Consider the following 18,198-nt stretch of genomic DNA (forward strand, 5'->3'; position numbering starts at 1 on the left):
GTTTTATACTGACTGAAGAAACCAATTGCCAGCTAGTTGTTTGAGTAAGAAGCCAAACCAACCGGCTCTAGTGATATCAAAAATGGTTTTTGTACAATCTGTAAAAAATGGCTTTTCTCTTCGCTCTTACATATTTTGGAAACATTTTATTGAAACACTAAAGCCAAATGTTGAAAACTAACCAGACCTACGGTTGCTGTAAATTCTGAGCCAAACAAAAGTATTCAAATCAGCAAAACTCAAAAAGAGCAAGCCCTGTGTCTTAGTCAGGGTTCTTTATTGCTGTGAAGAGACACCATGACCACGGCCACTCACAAAGGAAATATCTAATGGAGGTGCTGGCTTACAGTTTCAGAGGTTCAGTCCGTTATCACCACGGCAGGTGGCATGGCAGCATGCAGGCAGACTTGGTGCTGAAGCTGACCAAGACACCCACAGTGTGCCTGACACATAGGAGGCACTGGTGACCATGGGTGTCTTAGTCTTTCCCATAGCGTGAGCTAGCACCTCTTGCAGACTGAGCCCTTTCCTCACTTGCTGTTTGTCCCGGTCCGGTGACTTCCCATCCCATCTCTCCTATTCAGATTCTTGCTACCCTACTCAAGTTGGCTCATATCCCGTTTGCATAGTACAGCTTTTCTAGATGATTCCAATAGAAAATGAACCTCCCCCTTTTCAAACTCTAGTCTACTCAAAATATATGCCATTAATATTTAACACTTTTGTAGACATTCCTATGGTGGCTGTCTCTAACAATAGCCAACATGAAGAGATATGTGCTAGGCCCCAGGTAGAAAACAAGCACTTAGCACATACAGTCTTGCTTAATTTCCAAGAGATTCCTAACTGCAGGCATTAACATGCCCACTTTTCGTTTTCCGAGCCAAAGATCCACCATGTGTGATTGTGCTCTGGCAGAAATGACATTTAAAAGACTCCCTGATGTCTTTCCCCCTCGGCATTCTGGAGTTTCCTTTTTTTCTTACTAATCTTCTACTATTAAAGCTAGTCATGAGTTTTTTTTTTTTCTTTCTTTCTTTTTGGCATAAGAGAAAACAGGGATGGCTTGGAATACAAGGCTTTGGTATGTAACCAGGTTTAGACATTTCCTTTCCCAGTCTCCTTGGCATCAGAAGAGTAAATTCAGACCAGAGTGACCTGAGGAGACATCCATATGAGCTTAGGGAGAAAGAATATCTTCCCAATGGTCCCATGAGCAGGGACTCAGATCTTCTTTGTCTTTCTTTTGAGGCCACAAACAGGGCTTTGTCGCAGAAACCATTTTACTGCCAGAGAAGGCTGACACCCCCTATTGCTGCTGAGCCTCAGAGCAATCCTTGGCTTGTACATTCTTAGATTCGTGTGTGGGGGGGGGGGGGGGTGAGAGGGTGTGTGTGTGTGTGTATGTTTAGGGGGAGGACAGATCCTCCGGAGGTCAAGCCTGTGATGAGTTGTTATTACAGCTAACTGCATTCCAGTGTCTCCAGGTGCATCCACTCTTTGAGTCCCCAGTGAGGTGAGAATCTTAAGAACTAGACTTTCTTTGAGAAACAGATGGATATGTGATTCTGGTATCTCTTTGCCCCAACTAGGGTCAGCACATAATCAGGTGGAGAAGAAAGCAGAGGGAAGTTGTTCTCCTTGGCTGTGGGTCCCCAGGGAAGTGAAGCCTTTCTTCCGCTAGCTGGAGAAAGGAAGGAGGTTCCATCCCAAGAGATGCCCCCTACATAGAGATTGGAGGGAAGAAAGCAGCCAAAGGCCAGGGAATAAACACCCCAAGCTACAGCCTCTGACAGAGGCATCTTCCCGCTGGCATGGGAAAGTGGCCATTGAGTCCTATCTGCCCAAGGTTTATATCAGCTGTGGTGGTTTATATCTATTACAGGGAATAGATTGGGTTACAGCCACTGGAGACTGGGAAAGGGATGGGTCCCTGCTGTTTTCTATGCACGCACTGAGCAGGCCACATCTCAGAGAAACTGGGGTGCCGTGAGGAAGTAGAAATGATTCTGAGAAGGCTGTCAGCAAATGTCTCTACACCAGAGCTGTCCCCACCCTGTGATGCCGTGATCCGGGAACTGAGAACGGGTGTTCAGACATAAAAACTTGACAAAAGGATTTTTTTTAAAAAAAGGTTTATTTGCTTTCATTGATGTGATTCTGAGTGTTTTCCTTCATGTGATGTAATTCTGAGTGTTTCCCTGCACATATGTTTGTGTGGCATGTGTGTGCCTGATGCCTGCCGAGGCCAGAGAGGATGTTGAATTACTTGGTACTGTAGTTACAGATGACCGGTGAGCCACCATTTGGTATTGGGAACCAAACCCAGGTCCTCAGCAAGAACAGCAAGTGCTATTAACCACTCAGCCATTTCTCACCCTTTAAAAGCAATTTTGTTTGGTTTTGTTCTGCTCCTTGAACCTAATACTGAAGAATTTGGGCTGGCATTATATAAATCTTTTCACATAATTTCCTCATAAATTAGCTTTTACTATACTTATAATAGGAAGATTTTGTTTTCTTATCTTATAAACTAATGTGGGCGGGAGTGTCCCACAATTTTAATCCCAGCAGACAGGAGGCAGAGGCAGGCAGACCTCTGAGTTGGAGGCCAGCCTGGTCTACAGAGTGAGTTCCAGGACAGCCAGAGCTATTACACAGAGAAACCCTGTCTCAAAAAAACAAAACTAAATAAATAAATAAATAAAAATAAAAATAAAAATTAACGTGCAATTGACATAGAGTAAAACTCAGTGCAAGTTTAAGACGTGCTTCTATTTTATTGCCTATATTCCTGTGGAAATGCAGGAGGATTTCACCACTCCCGCAGACCTACCCTGACACTCTGCTGTCAGCTCCTCTTGACGCCTTGTGTGACTGACAAGCCCAATCTCTTTCCAGTCCTGCATCTAGGTTTGCAAGACCATTGTAGAGAACGGTCATTCACATACATGGAGCCTGGCTGCTTCTTGGCACGATCCATGGGAGAGTCTCCATTCTTTGTGTGTTCCTGTTTATTATTGAATAGTATTCCAGGATGTACCACATTTTATTTTCATCAGTTTTCCCGGTGAGGCGCATTTGGTTGATTTCCAGTCTGAGACAGTTATGCATAAAGCTGTTTCCACCATTTGTGTTTACTGTTGTGTGTGACTGTGTGGATGTGTGTGTGTGTGTGTGTGTGTGTGTGTGTGTGTACATAAGCTTTTATCTCATCCAAGTAAATATCCTAGGATTGGGTTGGTGGATCATGAGGCAAATCTTGGTTTACATTAAGAGAAACTGAAAAGCTGTTTGTGAAATGGCTGTACCGTCTCACATTCGTTCCAACTGGCAATGTACCAGACCTCCAGTTGCTCCCTATCCTTGCCAGTCGCAGGTATGACTGGTTTAAAAATGTTCAGCCTTTGAAATAGGTACGCAGTGGCGTCCAGCTCTGCTTTTAACTCACCTCTAGCTCGCAGCCGACTGTGGTTCATACTGTATTAGTACAATGAGCAGCATTCCATGTGGCCACTTGCCACCTGTGCAGCATAAAGGAGGTAAGATGTCTGTTCAATCTTTTGTCAAATGTAAAAACAAAGACAAAAACAAGCTTGCTTCCTATCATTCAACTGTGAGCGTCTTCTGTGGGTTCTGGATAGGAGTCCTTTATCTGATGTGCTTTGCAAATATTTTCTCCTGATCTCTCTTGTCTTCTTATTCTTTAGAGGGAGAAGTACTTAGGATTGGTAAACTTGTGCCTATTATTTAGTCTTTTAGGCATCATATTTTGGGTAACATAGTTGGCCTTACAGAAGTGTTTTGGTTTAGATTTGGTATTTAAGTTTATAATGTATGGTGTGTTAATTTTTGTAAAGGATAGAAAGCATGAAAGCATTTATTTATTTATTTTTTTAGAGTGTGGTTGTCCAATAGTTTGAGTACTATTTGCTGCGAGTCTCTGTGATCTGTGATTTAAAATCAGCAACAAACCAACGGGTCCTTCGGCAAGCATAACCTGAGGAGTGTCAACATTCCCAACAACTTCATTAACTGCCGCCTGGGTTCTGATCTCTGCTCGTGGCCAAGATGCTCAGATGTGCTTCCCGTGAGACAGAGCTGCTCACCTTCCACTGGGGCTGCTCTCAGGCTGGACTAACAAAGCAGAAATGATATCATCTCTGATTAATCAAAGAACGGCTTCTTAGCTCTTTCAATTCGGTACAAAAAAAGGCATCCTTAGAAATCTGATATAAGGCTGCCTTTCTTTAGCTTTATTCCCGCCCCCCCAATCTTTGAACAATCAAACTTGTAATTTTTCCTTCCAATATGTTACAAATCTCTCTGACTGCTGGAAACATTGGGTAAAGATTCCCCCTCTCCCCTCTTTTTATTATGCATTGCTCTGTTCCGAAGAGTTGGAAACAGCTGGATTTTTTTTTTCCATTAATCTGTGGGAAACTTGGAAATTGCCAAAGGCTGGCAAGCGGCTCAAATGTATGTGTGAAATGCGACATCAGATTCCGGAAGAGAAAGCATTCCAGCTCACATGGCACTGGTTAGCAGACTCCTGCGGAGGAGTATTTGGCGGTAGGGGGTATCTTGTTGATCAGAGTGGTCATGCTTACACTTCTGGAAGAGAACCGAGGGCCCCATCTCTTGTGTTGGCACCTGAATAATTAGGCCGGCCCTCATATTGGCCTGAGAATTGCTAACCCAGGTTGACATGGTAACCTAGTATGGGTGGGAATGGTGTGCCTGTCGCTGGAAAGTGCATTTTTATCACAGGGAGGATAATCAGTTATTCTTGGCAAGGCTGTGTGTCCTGGCATTAAGGCTGACTCCAAGGAAGACAGGCGCAGCTCTCTCTCCCTCTCGCTTCTGTAGGGTGGCAGGCTCTGCGGATTAGTCATCTTGTATTCTGCTGCTGGAGGAGGGTGAGATGTGTCGGTCTGAGCCTCTGTTGCTCTGTTGAGTGGTCCGGAAATTCAAGAACATGGTTGTCTAATTAATCTAAGCCCATTCCCTAAAACGCAAAGATGTTACATAATTGGTGTTAAATGGAGGCGATCCCCTTTCTGATCTACAGAAGGGCTAAGCTTGAGAAACCTGAAACCATCCGCCACTGGAGCGACACCCTGTCTCCCAGGCTGTGTTTGAACTCTATCAGGCCCCATACGTCCCTGTTCTTACCTTAGGAATTCTTTAATACAGCAGGGAATTGCATTTGGTCCTAGATCCCACAGGTATGTGGGGGGACAAGAGAGTTCTTCTCTTCTCTGGGCTTCACCTCTCCCTCGCTCACACAACACCCCTTCTTTTCTTTTGCACTATGTGGCTGCCCCAAGCTCAAGTCTCTAGAGCAAGCATCTAACCAAGGAACCTCTGAGCCCTGCCTGCCTTTCTGAGAACAGTTTCCTGGCCTGGGCCTCTCTTCACTTGGATGCTCATTCCTCGTTTGATCCACGTGGTTCACGGCTAGTGTTGTGGGGTTTGTGGTGTGATCGAGGGTGGTAGGATGGTCATACTCTCAAGAGGGACGTGGCAGGACAAGCAAGCTGTCCAGCAAGCCCACTAGACAGGCTGCCCCGTACATACCAGAATTGTAAGTATAAAATGGAGGGAATGCGAAGTGCCATGAACACTAAACCCTATTTAGAAAGAGACACCGAGTCCCCATAGCTTCACTGTCTACCTGGGGCCAGGCTAGACTGGGAGCATCTGGAGAGGTCTGTGCAGCTGCACCAGGCGACCTCAGGAACCTGGGGAGCTGAGCCTTCTCTGTTGACTTTGCAGTGACCCACACAGCTGAACAAATCGAATCAGTCTGTACACCAGCTCAGCATGGCTACAGTGTCCCTGGAGACTCCCAGGGATGCTTATTGCTCCATTCAAATGGCGAAATCACAGCTAGAGGGGTGCTTGCAATATGGCATGAGCCTTCCACAAACTGTCCAGGGAAGTCTCCACATGGAGAAAGGAACGGTGACGGACGGACCTGAGAAAGTTGTTTCATAATTAGGATTAATAAATGGGTAGAATTAGACTCATTATGCACTTGCGTTTTAACACATTAGCCTCTCTGTTCCTGCCTTCTCTCCCACTTGTCCTTTCTTGCTGTTCTGAGCTCTGATTGTATGTTTGAAAAGACAAGTATTCCTCTGCCTGTCCTTCGGACGTGTCCCTATTAATCAGTCTGTCTCTCTGTCCACATAGGCCACCGCACTACCCAAGAACTAAGCTCAATTCAATTACCTCTGTCAAGAGACGCAGTAGGGCCAAGCCTTAGTCTGTCTCCGAGGCCAGATCTTTTACTGAGGCACAGAAGCTTCGTTGGGAAGGAAAGGCTGTTGTGGGGCAGGGAGAGAAGTCAGAGGTCAAAGACTGGGCTGTGTGCACATGAGGAACAGCAAGTGGTGGGCTTCGGAGAGTCAGCAGAACGGGAGACAGGAGGTAGGTGCGGAGGAGGAGAGGAGCAGTGAGAAGAGGGACAGAGGGGGAAGAAGGAGGAAGGAGAAGAGGAAGAGAGGGGGAAGGGGAAGGGAGAGGAGGGAGTGGGGAAGAAGGAGGAAGGAGAAGAGGGAGAGGGAGGAAGAAGGGGGAGGAAGAAGGAGGAGGGAGAAGAGGGAGAGAGGAGGAAGAAGGAGGGAGAAGAGGGAGGGGGAAGGAGGAGGGAGAGGGGGAAGAAGCAGGAGGTTGTTAGGAGGAGGTGATGGGCAGAACTGGGACTCACTGAGAGAGAAGAGGCAGAACAGAGCAGGGCCGGTCAGCCCTGGCATGGGAATCTCTGAATCTCCAATGCAGGCTTGGCCCTGCAGTCCCATTGCTGCTTTTGTCCCAGCACCAGGGGAGGGCCTTGGAGAAGCTTGAGAAGGGAGAGGAAGACAGGGAAAGGGGCAATTTTAGCTTCCCCCAATCTCCCAAGGAACTCTGCAGGCAAGTAAGTTAGACGTTTGAAGGAAGACTGCTCTGGAACAGAGTCTCCTGGATAAGACAGAACTGCTGCACCCATGGGAGCTCTCAACAGTAGGGCTGTACATACAAGACCACGTCAACATTCCCGCACGGGTGGGGAAAGGGCTTAGAAGGCCCAGCCCCTAGTTGAAGAGCTATAGTCATCCAGGCCTACTGAGGGAGGGAGAGTCAATCTTCTTCAGGAGCAAGCTGCCTGATAGATTGCTCATCCCCAATGGTCAGTCCTACATCCTAGTATATATGGACAAGTCTAACTGGACTCAGTAGATGTCAATCTATAGAGAGTTAAATATGGCTATCAGTATCACATATACCAAAAATCATAATCGATAGTATATCAATATAAAAATTTATCAGTAATAGTTGTAAGGGAGGAGAACATGAATTTGAGAAGAGTTTGTAAGAGGGATAGTAGAGTAGAGGAATTGGAGAGAAGGGCAGAAGGGTGGATTTGATGGAGATACATCATATTCATGTATGAAATTTTAAAAGGAGCATGCATTAGTCCATGTGAGGAAGCAATACCATTCTATGGACTGATGCCTTGGAATAAGCAAACAGGTAGGTGATTACATAAAGTACTGGTGTCTATTGAGACCTTACTGGGTAGCTCCTACTATGCCAGACAGTAGGGATGTGCTTAGCTCTCCGGAGAAATCTCTAGTAGGTCCTTGCTGAGATGAGATATAGAAAATGCTCAGGTTGGTTAAAAGAATTAAAGTGTGTGTGGGGGGGCACACACAAGCATATATGTGTGAAAAATCTATCAGCAACGTGGCTTGTGCAGAGGGCTGTGGAGCTTTGAGGACAACGTGCAAGCAGGGTCTGTGTCTTACCAGCACTGGCACCAGGACAGCAGCGTGCCTCACAACAGGACTCTGCTTATTCAGGCTGCGGAGGACTTTTCAAACCCATCTAGCAAATGTGGCTGCTTACTGGCAGCCCACTCCTTCCGGCTTCTGGCAACATTTTTGATAGCATCGTGTAAAGCACTAGGGAGGTGAGAAGAGAAGAAAAAAAAAAAAAAAGAAAACAAGAAGAAACACCAACGGATTCTTTACATAAGAGATGTCATTTTAAAAACTAGAAAGCAGAACTTTCCTTTGGGTGATGCCCAGGAAGCAAGCCTTTATGTCAAGACTGCACTAAAATTTTAAGTGATTTTGATTTTTATTATTGTAGGCAGCCCTTTGAATTTTAAAAAATATTATTGATTGTAGAAATGCCAGATGTGCCCTATGAAAATGCTGATCAATAGGTAAGTGTCCTTGGCTGCTTTCAGGCCGAAATTGAGGGAATTAGATAGGTCAGGGGTAGCAAAATGCCTGGACGCAGATCCTTGATCGGGTGCCTTCCTCTCAAGTAAGGATGTGTACAGCAAGGAAATAAACAATCGGATTGGTCATGAGGTCAAAGCAATGTTTTTGCTTCTCTCCACAAGTCATGGGGATCTCTATGTATTGTGGGTAAAATCCAGAGGCATTGCCAGATGGAGTCATCTTGTGTTCAAACTTAGAATCTGCTTCTCAATGTAAATTGGCTTATAGGATGTCTCCCTGGGGCAAAAGCTCCCATTGTCCAGATGGCAGGATGACCCCGGTGAAAGAAACATATGGTAGGCTCTATCTGTCATTCACAGAGCAAGGATAAGTACACTGTTTGTGAGAGCCAATTAAACAAGAGTCATTGCCACAGACAGTGGGCCTCTCTGACCACCGCTGAAGAGAAAAGCAAAACTCTGAGAAACAGGAAAGAGGAAATCTCTTACAAGGATGCTGAACTTTGGCAGAAGACGGGGGTGGAACAGGGGAGAGGTGAGATTAGGGTCTGGATCTACTCAATGCTCTGAGGTTCTCTATGGCAGAATTGTCAATATCTACACAGCATTAACTTTTGTGCATAGTTTTGGTGGGTGCTCATGTTCTCTGGAATGATTGCCTTAGCCTGGGGTCCCCAGAATAAGACCAAGTTGGAAGGACAGGTGTATCTCAGGAAATACTGGAGGAGAGTGTAGAAGTGAGTCAAGAAAGGGAGAGAGAGCAATAACGGTCCTGCCATGAAGCCAGTCACCAAGATGAGCCATGGGGACTGTCTCACTGGCGGAACTCCATCTAAGTAAAAATACCCCATTCAAAGTCATCCAAGTCTGAGCCACCAACTCTATTTAGTGGTGAGTTCGGGAGGACTCCCGGGGCTTTTAATCCCACAATCATTTTCCTGTCTGAACAATAATACCGTGAGCCCCAGCAACGGGCAAACACCGAGGGACAGAGAGGGTGTACCTGCCTTTGGCAACAAGCAGGATATACAGCGGTAGATCATACCAGAGGACACCGGCAAGGCCCTGATGGCATTAGCGACTCTAATTTCATAGTGGAGATCTGATAACAGAACACACTCATTTATGCAAAAGAAACAAAATATTTTTGTTTGTTGAGGAAATTATGCCTGCATGTGGTTGGAAAATGGCATAGAGAAGCGTAGAAAAATCTTCCAGTTCTACTTAAGAAAATAAATAACCCTTCACCAACTGAGTAAAATCCACCTTTCTGGTTTCTCCTCTGCTGTTCTCACCCGTATTGAAAAGGGGTCTAGCACATGGAAGGATAAATTCCTGGGGCTACATGGTATTTTAGATAAAGACTCTCAGAGTAAATGGGGGCATGGAACTTGCTTGGAGTCTACCGGGAGCCAGGCTCTGCGATACCATCATCGGCTGCAGGAAGACCGAACATTCCCATGAAACAGATCCCATTGTGTCATACCTGTTATAGTTTTATGAGGCTGCTTGCTGCACTGACTTATAAAGATGGATATTCAGTTATTGGATTGACTTTATGAGTCTGTCGCTATAAAGGGGAGTCTAAGGGCTGCCTCACCTTGATGTTGACATAGACCTTCTCCCTAGAATAACAAATAAGGCAATATAGTCTCACTGTTTACAGGAGAGCGGGAGTGAGATGGAGACATCTGTGTGTGGCCTGTACGGTAAGAATATACAGAACAGAAATGAATATCTGTTCTTATGGGTGGCACATGGCTCTAAAACTTCATCTCCCTTCTGTGAGGGAGAGATATACGTGTGAGGGCTCACAGTTTAGGATTTTGGTCAGAAGCCAATAGGACTTCCCAGGCCCAGGATACACTCTTTCCTTATTAAGATCCCAAGGAAATAGAAGAAAGAGAATTGCATAGCACATAAATTAAAATACTGGCCACAGAAGGTGTGGTTGTTATAATTAAAATCTAAACATCTCTTTGGGTGACTAAGATGTGTGTGTAGAACAAAGCTGGTGACAGGAATTGCTGACAAAGGGCCTAGCTCTAAGATGGCTTTTTTTGGTTGGTTCTGTCTCTTATGACATAAAGAATATGACATTATTTTATACATTTAGAATATATATATCATATTATATTATATCAGAAACAGCTCTATAGAATGGAACCTGAATGGGAAAGATCCTGAAATTGTAAATTTTTTGGTGTTGGGTGGGATGCTGGGGAGCCAACCTGGTCAGATGGCTAAGCATGACCTTTATGGACTCTTGTTCTCTCTTAGGTTGGTGCTTTACCCCTTTTTTTCATGTCTGTGTGACTCTGAGCAGGCCACATCATCTTTCTCTCTTATTTCTTCTTTCTGAAGATGAAAACATTGTAGTTCTTATTCCATAGAGTTACTTTTAAAATATTTTAAGATTTATTTTTTAATTGCATAGGTGTGTGTGTGTGTTTGCACACATGTGTACACATTGCACATGTGTATCTGTGTGGGTGCGCCCATTAGGTACATAGGTGTATATGTTTGCACGCATGTGTACACATTGCACGTGTGTATCTGTGTGGGTGTGTACATTGGGAACATAGGTGTGTGTGTGTGTGTGTGTGTGTTTGTACGCATTTGCACACATGCCCATGGGTATCTGTGTGTAGATGTGCGTATTGGGTGCAGGTGCCTTCAGAGGACAGAGCTATCAGATCCCACTAGAGCTGGAGGCTTACAGCCCCATGTGAGCACAAACTCCAGTCCTCTACAAGCACAATGCATGCCCTTAACCACTGAGCCATCTTTCCACTCTCTTATAAAATTTTTAGAGCAATTTTGGGCAGGTATTAAATGATGCAGCTCTCTAAAAGCAAACTACATTAATATAAACCTCAATGAGAGCTCTTTTGCTATGTTCTTTCCATATTGCAAAGAAATTTTCAAATAGTTAATTTAGTAAATATTTACTAAGCATTTGCCTGAACTGGGCACATACCAGGTGCTGGGTATGAATGAATTTCCACACTCTTTGCTCATTCAGGTGCTCATGACTTTATAGTCTATTTTATTTTATCGTTATCATTTACAAATTTAAAATAATTTAGCCAGATAACATTGGTGCATACCCTTAACCCTAAAACTTGGGAGACAGAGGCAGGAGATCTCTTAGTTCAAGGCCAGCCTGGCTACAGAGCAAGTTCCAGGATAGCCAGGGCTATACAAAGAAATCCAGTCTCAAAACCAAAAGAAAGGATAAATGAATTTGAAGCAATAGTAAACTTACAAGGCTGAAGTACAATGTAAATTATTTTCTCTCATTCTTTTGAAAAAATTTATTTTTATTACTTATGTGTATTTGGGGGCGGGACGAGGGGAGGTGTATATGCTTCATATACAGATAAACTTGGAGGCCAAGAGAGGATTCCTTATGTGCTTGTGTGACAGGCAAGAGAGGGCAGAGGCTCCTCTGTCTTGTATTCCTTTCTTTTCTTTTCTTTTTTTTTTTTTTTGTCATTTTGTTTTTTGGTTTCCATTTTTTTTGAGACAAGGTTTCTCGTGTAACAGCCCTAGCTGTCCTGGAACTAGCTCTTGTAGACCAGGCTGGCCTCGAACTCACAGAGACCCACCTGCCTCTGTCTCCCAAGTTCTGAGATTAGGCGTGCACCACCACAGCCCCGCTTTCATTCTGTATTCTTGCTGAGGCCATTTTAGGTTTAACTAGAATGTGATTTCCTTGGTGGAGAAGTCCCCTGAAAATTATCAAACTCTATTCTAGAAGGCCAAGGTCAAGATGTCCCAGTTAGCTTAACTTTGGTGAAACTGTCTGCTTGTGCAAACCTGTGGTGATATTTTATGTTTTAACAAATGAAGTTTGCCTGAAGATTAGAGCATAGAGCTAAACCTCCTGAGGCCAGGCAGTGGTGACACTTTAGGAACCTGCTTCAAAAAATCAGCTAGGGTTCCTGGGTTGGTGGGGTGTGGGGTGTGAGGTGGGGGTGGGGGTGGATGTCAAGGCTAAGGAAATGTCAGAGGAAAGAAGCTGAGACAGAAAACCCAGGATGGAATCAGGAAGGCTGTTTGGTCAGGCACACACCTTTAATCCCAGGACTCAGGGAAACAGAGGCAGTTCAAGGACATCCAGGTCTGTGAGTTCAAGGACACCCTGATCTACACTAGACAGATCCAATCTCAAAAAGAAACAGAGACAGGCAGTGGTGGCCTACACCTTTATTCCCAGCACCAGGGAGATGGGAAGACAGTCAGAGGACATGGTCTGAGGTCACAGTCAGAGGACACGGTCTGAGGATGCAGTCAGAGGATAGGATGGCCCCTTTGATCTGACAATTTGGTAGATGTGAAAGGACTCTCTAGTGGCTGGCTGCACTGCTTCTCTGATCTCTCAGACTTCACCCCTAATATTTGACTCCGGGTTTTAAGAACAATCAGAATTCGTGCTACACAAACCACTCCCTGAAACTGCCCAGCCAGAATGTAGTTTTTGCCTTTAAAAGCCCTTTGTTCTAAATGCTCAGGGCTACAGTTAGTTCCAGAATACCCGAGTGTAGTCCCAGCCTGCAAGAATAAAGACTTTCAATTGGCTAGAAACTATGTTTGAGGGATCATCTCTGTGGGCTCCCCATAACACCTGGAGCTGGTGTTTCAGGAGGTTGTGAGCCACCCAGCATGGTGGCTGGGAACTTCTGGGGGAGCAGAGCACTCTTAATCACCTCTTTAACTACCTCCCTTGGCTCTTGCGAGAGTCAGTTTCTCACCATCCACCTGCTCCCAACACGTGTATGTCTTTGGTACAAATAGGACATTCTCCGCAACCAAAACACTGAGAGCTATCACTGCCATCGAGTCTTCAGACCTGTTTCAAGTGTGGTCTCTTGACCTGGTGATGTGTCTGTAAACGGCAGGATCCATGTTGAAATTTCATGCTGCAGTTTCATTGGTATCCCTCTTTCACAGTTGGTTCAGAATGCAGCCTTGGACTCCTTCTGATTTGTGTGACCTGGGGACTTTTGAAGATGGCTCTTGGGTTCCAGTGTTGTGCGTTTGTGATGAGATCTGGGTTGAGCCTTCTTGAGAGAAGCCATCCAGAAGTGACTTGTGTTCTTTTCAGTGTCGTAGCAGGTGATGACATCCCTTCTCATCGCTCCATTACCTCCTGTCTGCCAGGTCTCCCCATTGGAAAGTTATCCCCTCTCTTGAATCTGCAAGCATTGGTGGGGGAGGTTCTCTGCAATCACCATCTTGCCCCTTTCAAGCTTTCAATTCGTTTCTGGTTTCAGAGTAAACTCACAGGTGCCCATTTAATCCAACGGGTGGTAATCTTCTCGTATTAGGATTTTTCGATGCTCATAATGTTTTTGAATAGACCACTGGGAACCCAGTTGAGTAGATATCTGTTCCCTTTAACACTTCTGTCTTCCTTTTTGAGCTTGCCTTTCTTTTCGTCGTGACAAGATATTATCTTCATCTGGTATTTTCTAAGTTTCAGTTTTGGATTCAGTTGTTTGTCTAGGAGGCTCTGATGTCCTGGAACAGAGACTTGCTTGCTGTGCGATATTTGCACACTGTGCGAAGATGTACGTGTGATTGGTGTAATAAGAAGCTGAACCACCAATAGCTGTGCCTGCCGGAAGTGTAGGTGGGACTTCCCAGCAGACAGAGAGAAACTGGAAGAATCTAGGTGTGCAATTTTGTCAGCCGACTTGGATGGAGCAAGTCAGACGTATCGTACTAAGAAAAGATAACCAAGTCATGTGGCAGAGCATAGATAAAAATATGGATTAATTAAGTTATAAGAGCTAGTTGGGGACGAGCCTAAGCTGAGACCAAGCTTTCATAATTAATAATAAATCTCTGTGTTATTATTTGAGAGCTGACAATCCCAAAATAGTTCAACAAGGAAGCTTGTTACAGAGGCTGGTATTTAGAAGTGAGCATCTGGGGGCTAGGGCTGCAGGTCCACTGGCAAAATGCTTGCTAGTGCAAATGAAGACCCACAGTTGGGTCCATCCCCACCAGGGAAGGCAGTGCATGCCTATAGTCCTAGCACTCAGGAAGCAGAAGCAAGAAGATCAGAAGTTAAAAGATGTTCTTAGATCCAACACAGGAAGTTTGTGGCCAGCCTGGCCTGGAATACAGGAGACTTTGTAAAAAAAAAAAAAAAAAAAAGTATTTGAACACTAGATACTAGATGTGCTCATTGACACAGTAGCATCATGTTTCTCAAATACCCCAAAGTCCAGAGCAATGCTTACTTTTTTCTCATCTGTGTATGTACTGAAAACTATTCATGTCAACATCCATTTCCAGCCCAGGGATACCTAGCCTTTCTGTTATCCTTAAAATAGCCTGCTACCTTATTGTTCTGGAACTCACTACCCACCTGCCATCTCTGTTGCTGGTTCCTCTCTGTAGACTCTCTCCTCTAGCTGCTAGGGCATTGACATTCCATTCTGGGCCCCAATTCCACTGTGGGACACCCTCATTTGGTCTGAATGAACTCTGCCATTCCGTCTTCCCAGCTTCTTTGTTCTCTTGTGGCTCTGAGGGACACTTGGATGTCCCTCACTCCCCAGTGGACACCGTCCTTCCCTGGCTGGGGCTCTGTATGTCATGGCAGGCGACAATCTACACAGACAGACACCTTTACCACCCTGCTCAGGCTGCTGTCATTTTCAGTGTGGCTCAGTAGATTGTTTTAAAGAAAATGTTCTTGGGTCTTTGGGTCTATATAAAAAACAAACAAACAAACAAAAAAAAAACGGGGTGGGGGAGTGAGGTGGCTAAACTCTGAAAGAAAAAAAAACTCAAAAAAACAAAAAATAATAACTGAATCTGGAAAACAAAGTCGGCAGATAGTGTTTTCTTTTTTGAGTATGTTAAGAATGCCAGGATGAAATTCATTGCTCTGCCTTTTCCTTCATGTTCGCACACTGAGGCAAGCTGCATGATGTGTGTGTGTGTGTGTAGGGGTGGGGGGATCTGGATGGTATCTGATGGAAAAGTCTGAGACTTTTCCCAAGGCTCACATACTGTGAAGGGTCTACAAGACTGGAGAGGAAGGGAGCAAGCATCACAGCCAGGAAGAAGGGAAGTTTTCTGCATTGGTTTCATGAGTTCTGATATAGACTTAGGTATCTTGTCGAATAAGGAGTAAACAGAGAATTGGGGACCCTGCCAAGGATCCAGGGAGAGGAAGCTGAGGAGAGATGCTTCTGGCAGGCCAGGTGACTTCAAGGTGGAAAGAAAAAAATTAATCCAATTTCACGTAAGTGCACTTCCTCTGGGCCCAGGATCACAGGAACTGCAATCTTCTCTGAAAGGACAGAGTAGATTTCATTTCCTAGTTACCACTTTTCCTGTGCTGGGGAGACAGTGTTTCTTCAAAGGCCTGGCTGGGGAGTGTCTCCTGGAAGGCTGAGCAGATCCAAAAGGCTGGCGGGGCTGGTCCTGCTTCAGAAGCACCCACCCCATGGGGAGGCCAATCTAGGGAATTACCGGACCCTGCCTGCTGGGCTGGGGGCCTGGTGAGGTGGTGGGGGCGGGGTGGGGGGGATTTCACAGTTCCCTAGCTCAATTAGAAGACAAAGCAGGATTGTTTCTAGCTTGGTTTCCCGGAATTTCAATTTAAATGAAGATTCCTGGAGGCCGCAAAGCCCCAAATGGTTCTTGCTTTACCGCCCTTTTGAAATGTGTCCGTGCATTCCTGGGCTGGAAGGTGAAGGAAATCAAGGATCACCCCCCCCCCCAGCCCCCGACACACACACCCTTCCCCTATCTCTCCGTGTCAGGTCCCAAGTATTTGCAGGAGTTCCAATTACAGAGGAAACAGATTTCCTATCTGGTCTTGTCAGTGCAGCATGCTCTTAAATGTTCCCCATGGAATCAGGGAAATCATGATTTGGAGAAGTGCTGATTTTTATTGGGCATGACTTAACTCAAACTGTATCTTTCTATTTTTTCCTTGCCCCCCCCTCCTGTAAGAATAATCACTTCAAAATGATTAATGACGCCTGAAGCCACCGTCCTCACTTCCTGCGGTGAGAGGCAGAACTTTCGTGCAAGTCTGGGTTTGTAGGAGGGTGGGTTCCCAACTCCCGGAGACACTTTCCCATCCTGTCCAGACAGTTGGGTATTGTTCAGGAGAGCTGACGAGGTGGGGTGGGGGAGCGGCGCGGGGGGGGGGTCTGCAGAGTGGGGACCATGTCCCTTCAGGGAGGGACGGCTTCTCTCCAGTTACAGAGACAGAGAGAGAGAGAGAGAGAGAGAGAGAGAGAGAGAGAGAGAGAGAGAGAGAAATTGGTTTTCTCTCAATGTGCCAGGACGAGTTTGTCGCCGGGTTAGCAGGACCCTAATGCTCATTCATTCTTTCCTCCCGCTCCCCCGCCCCACCGTGGTGTGTGTGTGTGTGTGTGTGTGTGTGTGTGTGTGAATTAAGAACAATAGCATGGTGTGTTTGAAAGCTGGTGGGATTACAGAAAGATGTGGGGGTGGGGAGACGTGAGAAACAAAAGGTCACCACCCTGCAGGGATTCAGCCATCTCTGGCTGTCTCGGCAGAGCTTGCCCTAAGGAACTCTCCAGGGGAGCATCCTGCCTCTAGCCTAGGAGCTTCCTGAGAAAGCTGCTGTCCCAGCACAGCCCAGGGCTGGCTCATGCTGACTCCCACTCCCCACCTCTAACCCCTGCCAGCCCTGGAGGTGTCTGTAGCAGCTACAAGGGCCATTTTTATTAATCTTATTTAATAAAGACTATGAGTGATTCTTGTAGATATCAAGTCAGTACTGAATTCTGGTGACTGGTTCCCCTTTATTCTGAGAGTCTAGCGTTTATCATGTAAATGTTCTCTAGCCTTCTACCCCTACTCTCCCACTTCCCCATCAGCCTTCTACCCCTACTCTCCCTCCTCCCCATTCTGCCTTTGCATTCCAGCTCTGGGAAAGGCCATTTGGTAAAATAGCTACTACAAGTTTCCTTTTTTGGAGCTCAGGGCAAACAACAAGGATCCCTTCTGCCCACAAGGTGCTGTATGGAGGAGCCCAGCTGTTCAGAGGGGCTGACCATGTGGGATGAGCTAGCTTAAGAGAGTCAAGGAGGCCATCTGAATTCTCTCCACTCAAGGGCTATGCCAGGCTGTGAATGTGCACACATGGCCTGCACACTTGGGTGTGCAAGAGTCTCTCCTAAGCAGGTTCTTCACAGTAGGTTCCAGTGACCTTAGGATTCATCACCGTAGGCGCTTGTGAACCTTGATGGGCAATAACATACCATCTGTCTAGAAATAGGAAAAGCATTAAGTATTCTGTCAGGGTTGGCTTCTGTTGAGAAGCCAAATAGAGAGTGCACACACCTGCAGTCCCAGCACTCGGGAGGCAGAGGCAGGAGGAGCGTGATCTTGGGTTGAAGGCCATTCCTAGGGTGGATAGTGAGTCCCCGCTTCAGACAAACACAACCACAGCAAAGCGTGAGACCAGCAAAAAAAAAAATGACGCCTCACCCCCAATTCAAAAGCCTATCCTGGCTCCTCCTGAGCAGAGCTGTTCTTTGGTTGTGTTGTATAAATCGAATTCTCAGTGTGCAGAACTATCCCAGCATCAACTGTATTAGAAATAGTAAGTGATTCGCGGCCGGGCTCCCAGGGGGTTAGAGCTGGGAGGACTGATCTTTATGTTAATAGGGAGAGCACCTGCTTGAGCAATCTGGGAACACAGGTTTTCTTCCCACGGTGCTTTCTCCATGTGAATTAATCTGTTAGCTGGTATGTGTGTCAGTTTATTTAGGGACATGTGTGCTGACAATTGGCTTCTGACTGTAAAATATGGTCTTGGGGGAGATCATGATTAATTGCCTGCCTTACAGTGTGTGTATGTATGTGCGTTCGATGACAGGCATTATCAGTGTGCATGTGTCTATAAAACGAAAGGCAAGCAATCATTAAGATATCGGAAGTGTGAATAAACAGAC

General features: G+C 45.6%; 1 pseudogene; it reads right to left on the reverse strand.

The window, feature by feature from the left end:
• LOC125405146 (large ribosomal subunit protein eL27 pseudogene) overlaps nucleotides 1–3,479 on the reverse strand; it is a 30,570-nt pseudogene extending 27,091 nt beyond the window's left edge.
• Between the last annotated feature and the right edge of the window lie 14,719 nt (nucleotides 3,480–18,198).

Source organism: Myodes glareolus, chromosome 15 (genome assembly GCF_982192425.1).
Source record: "Myodes glareolus chromosome 15, mMyoGla1.1, whole genome shotgun sequence".
In the NCBI taxonomy this organism is placed as follows: Eukaryota; Metazoa; Chordata; class Mammalia; order Rodentia; family Cricetidae; genus Myodes; species Myodes glareolus.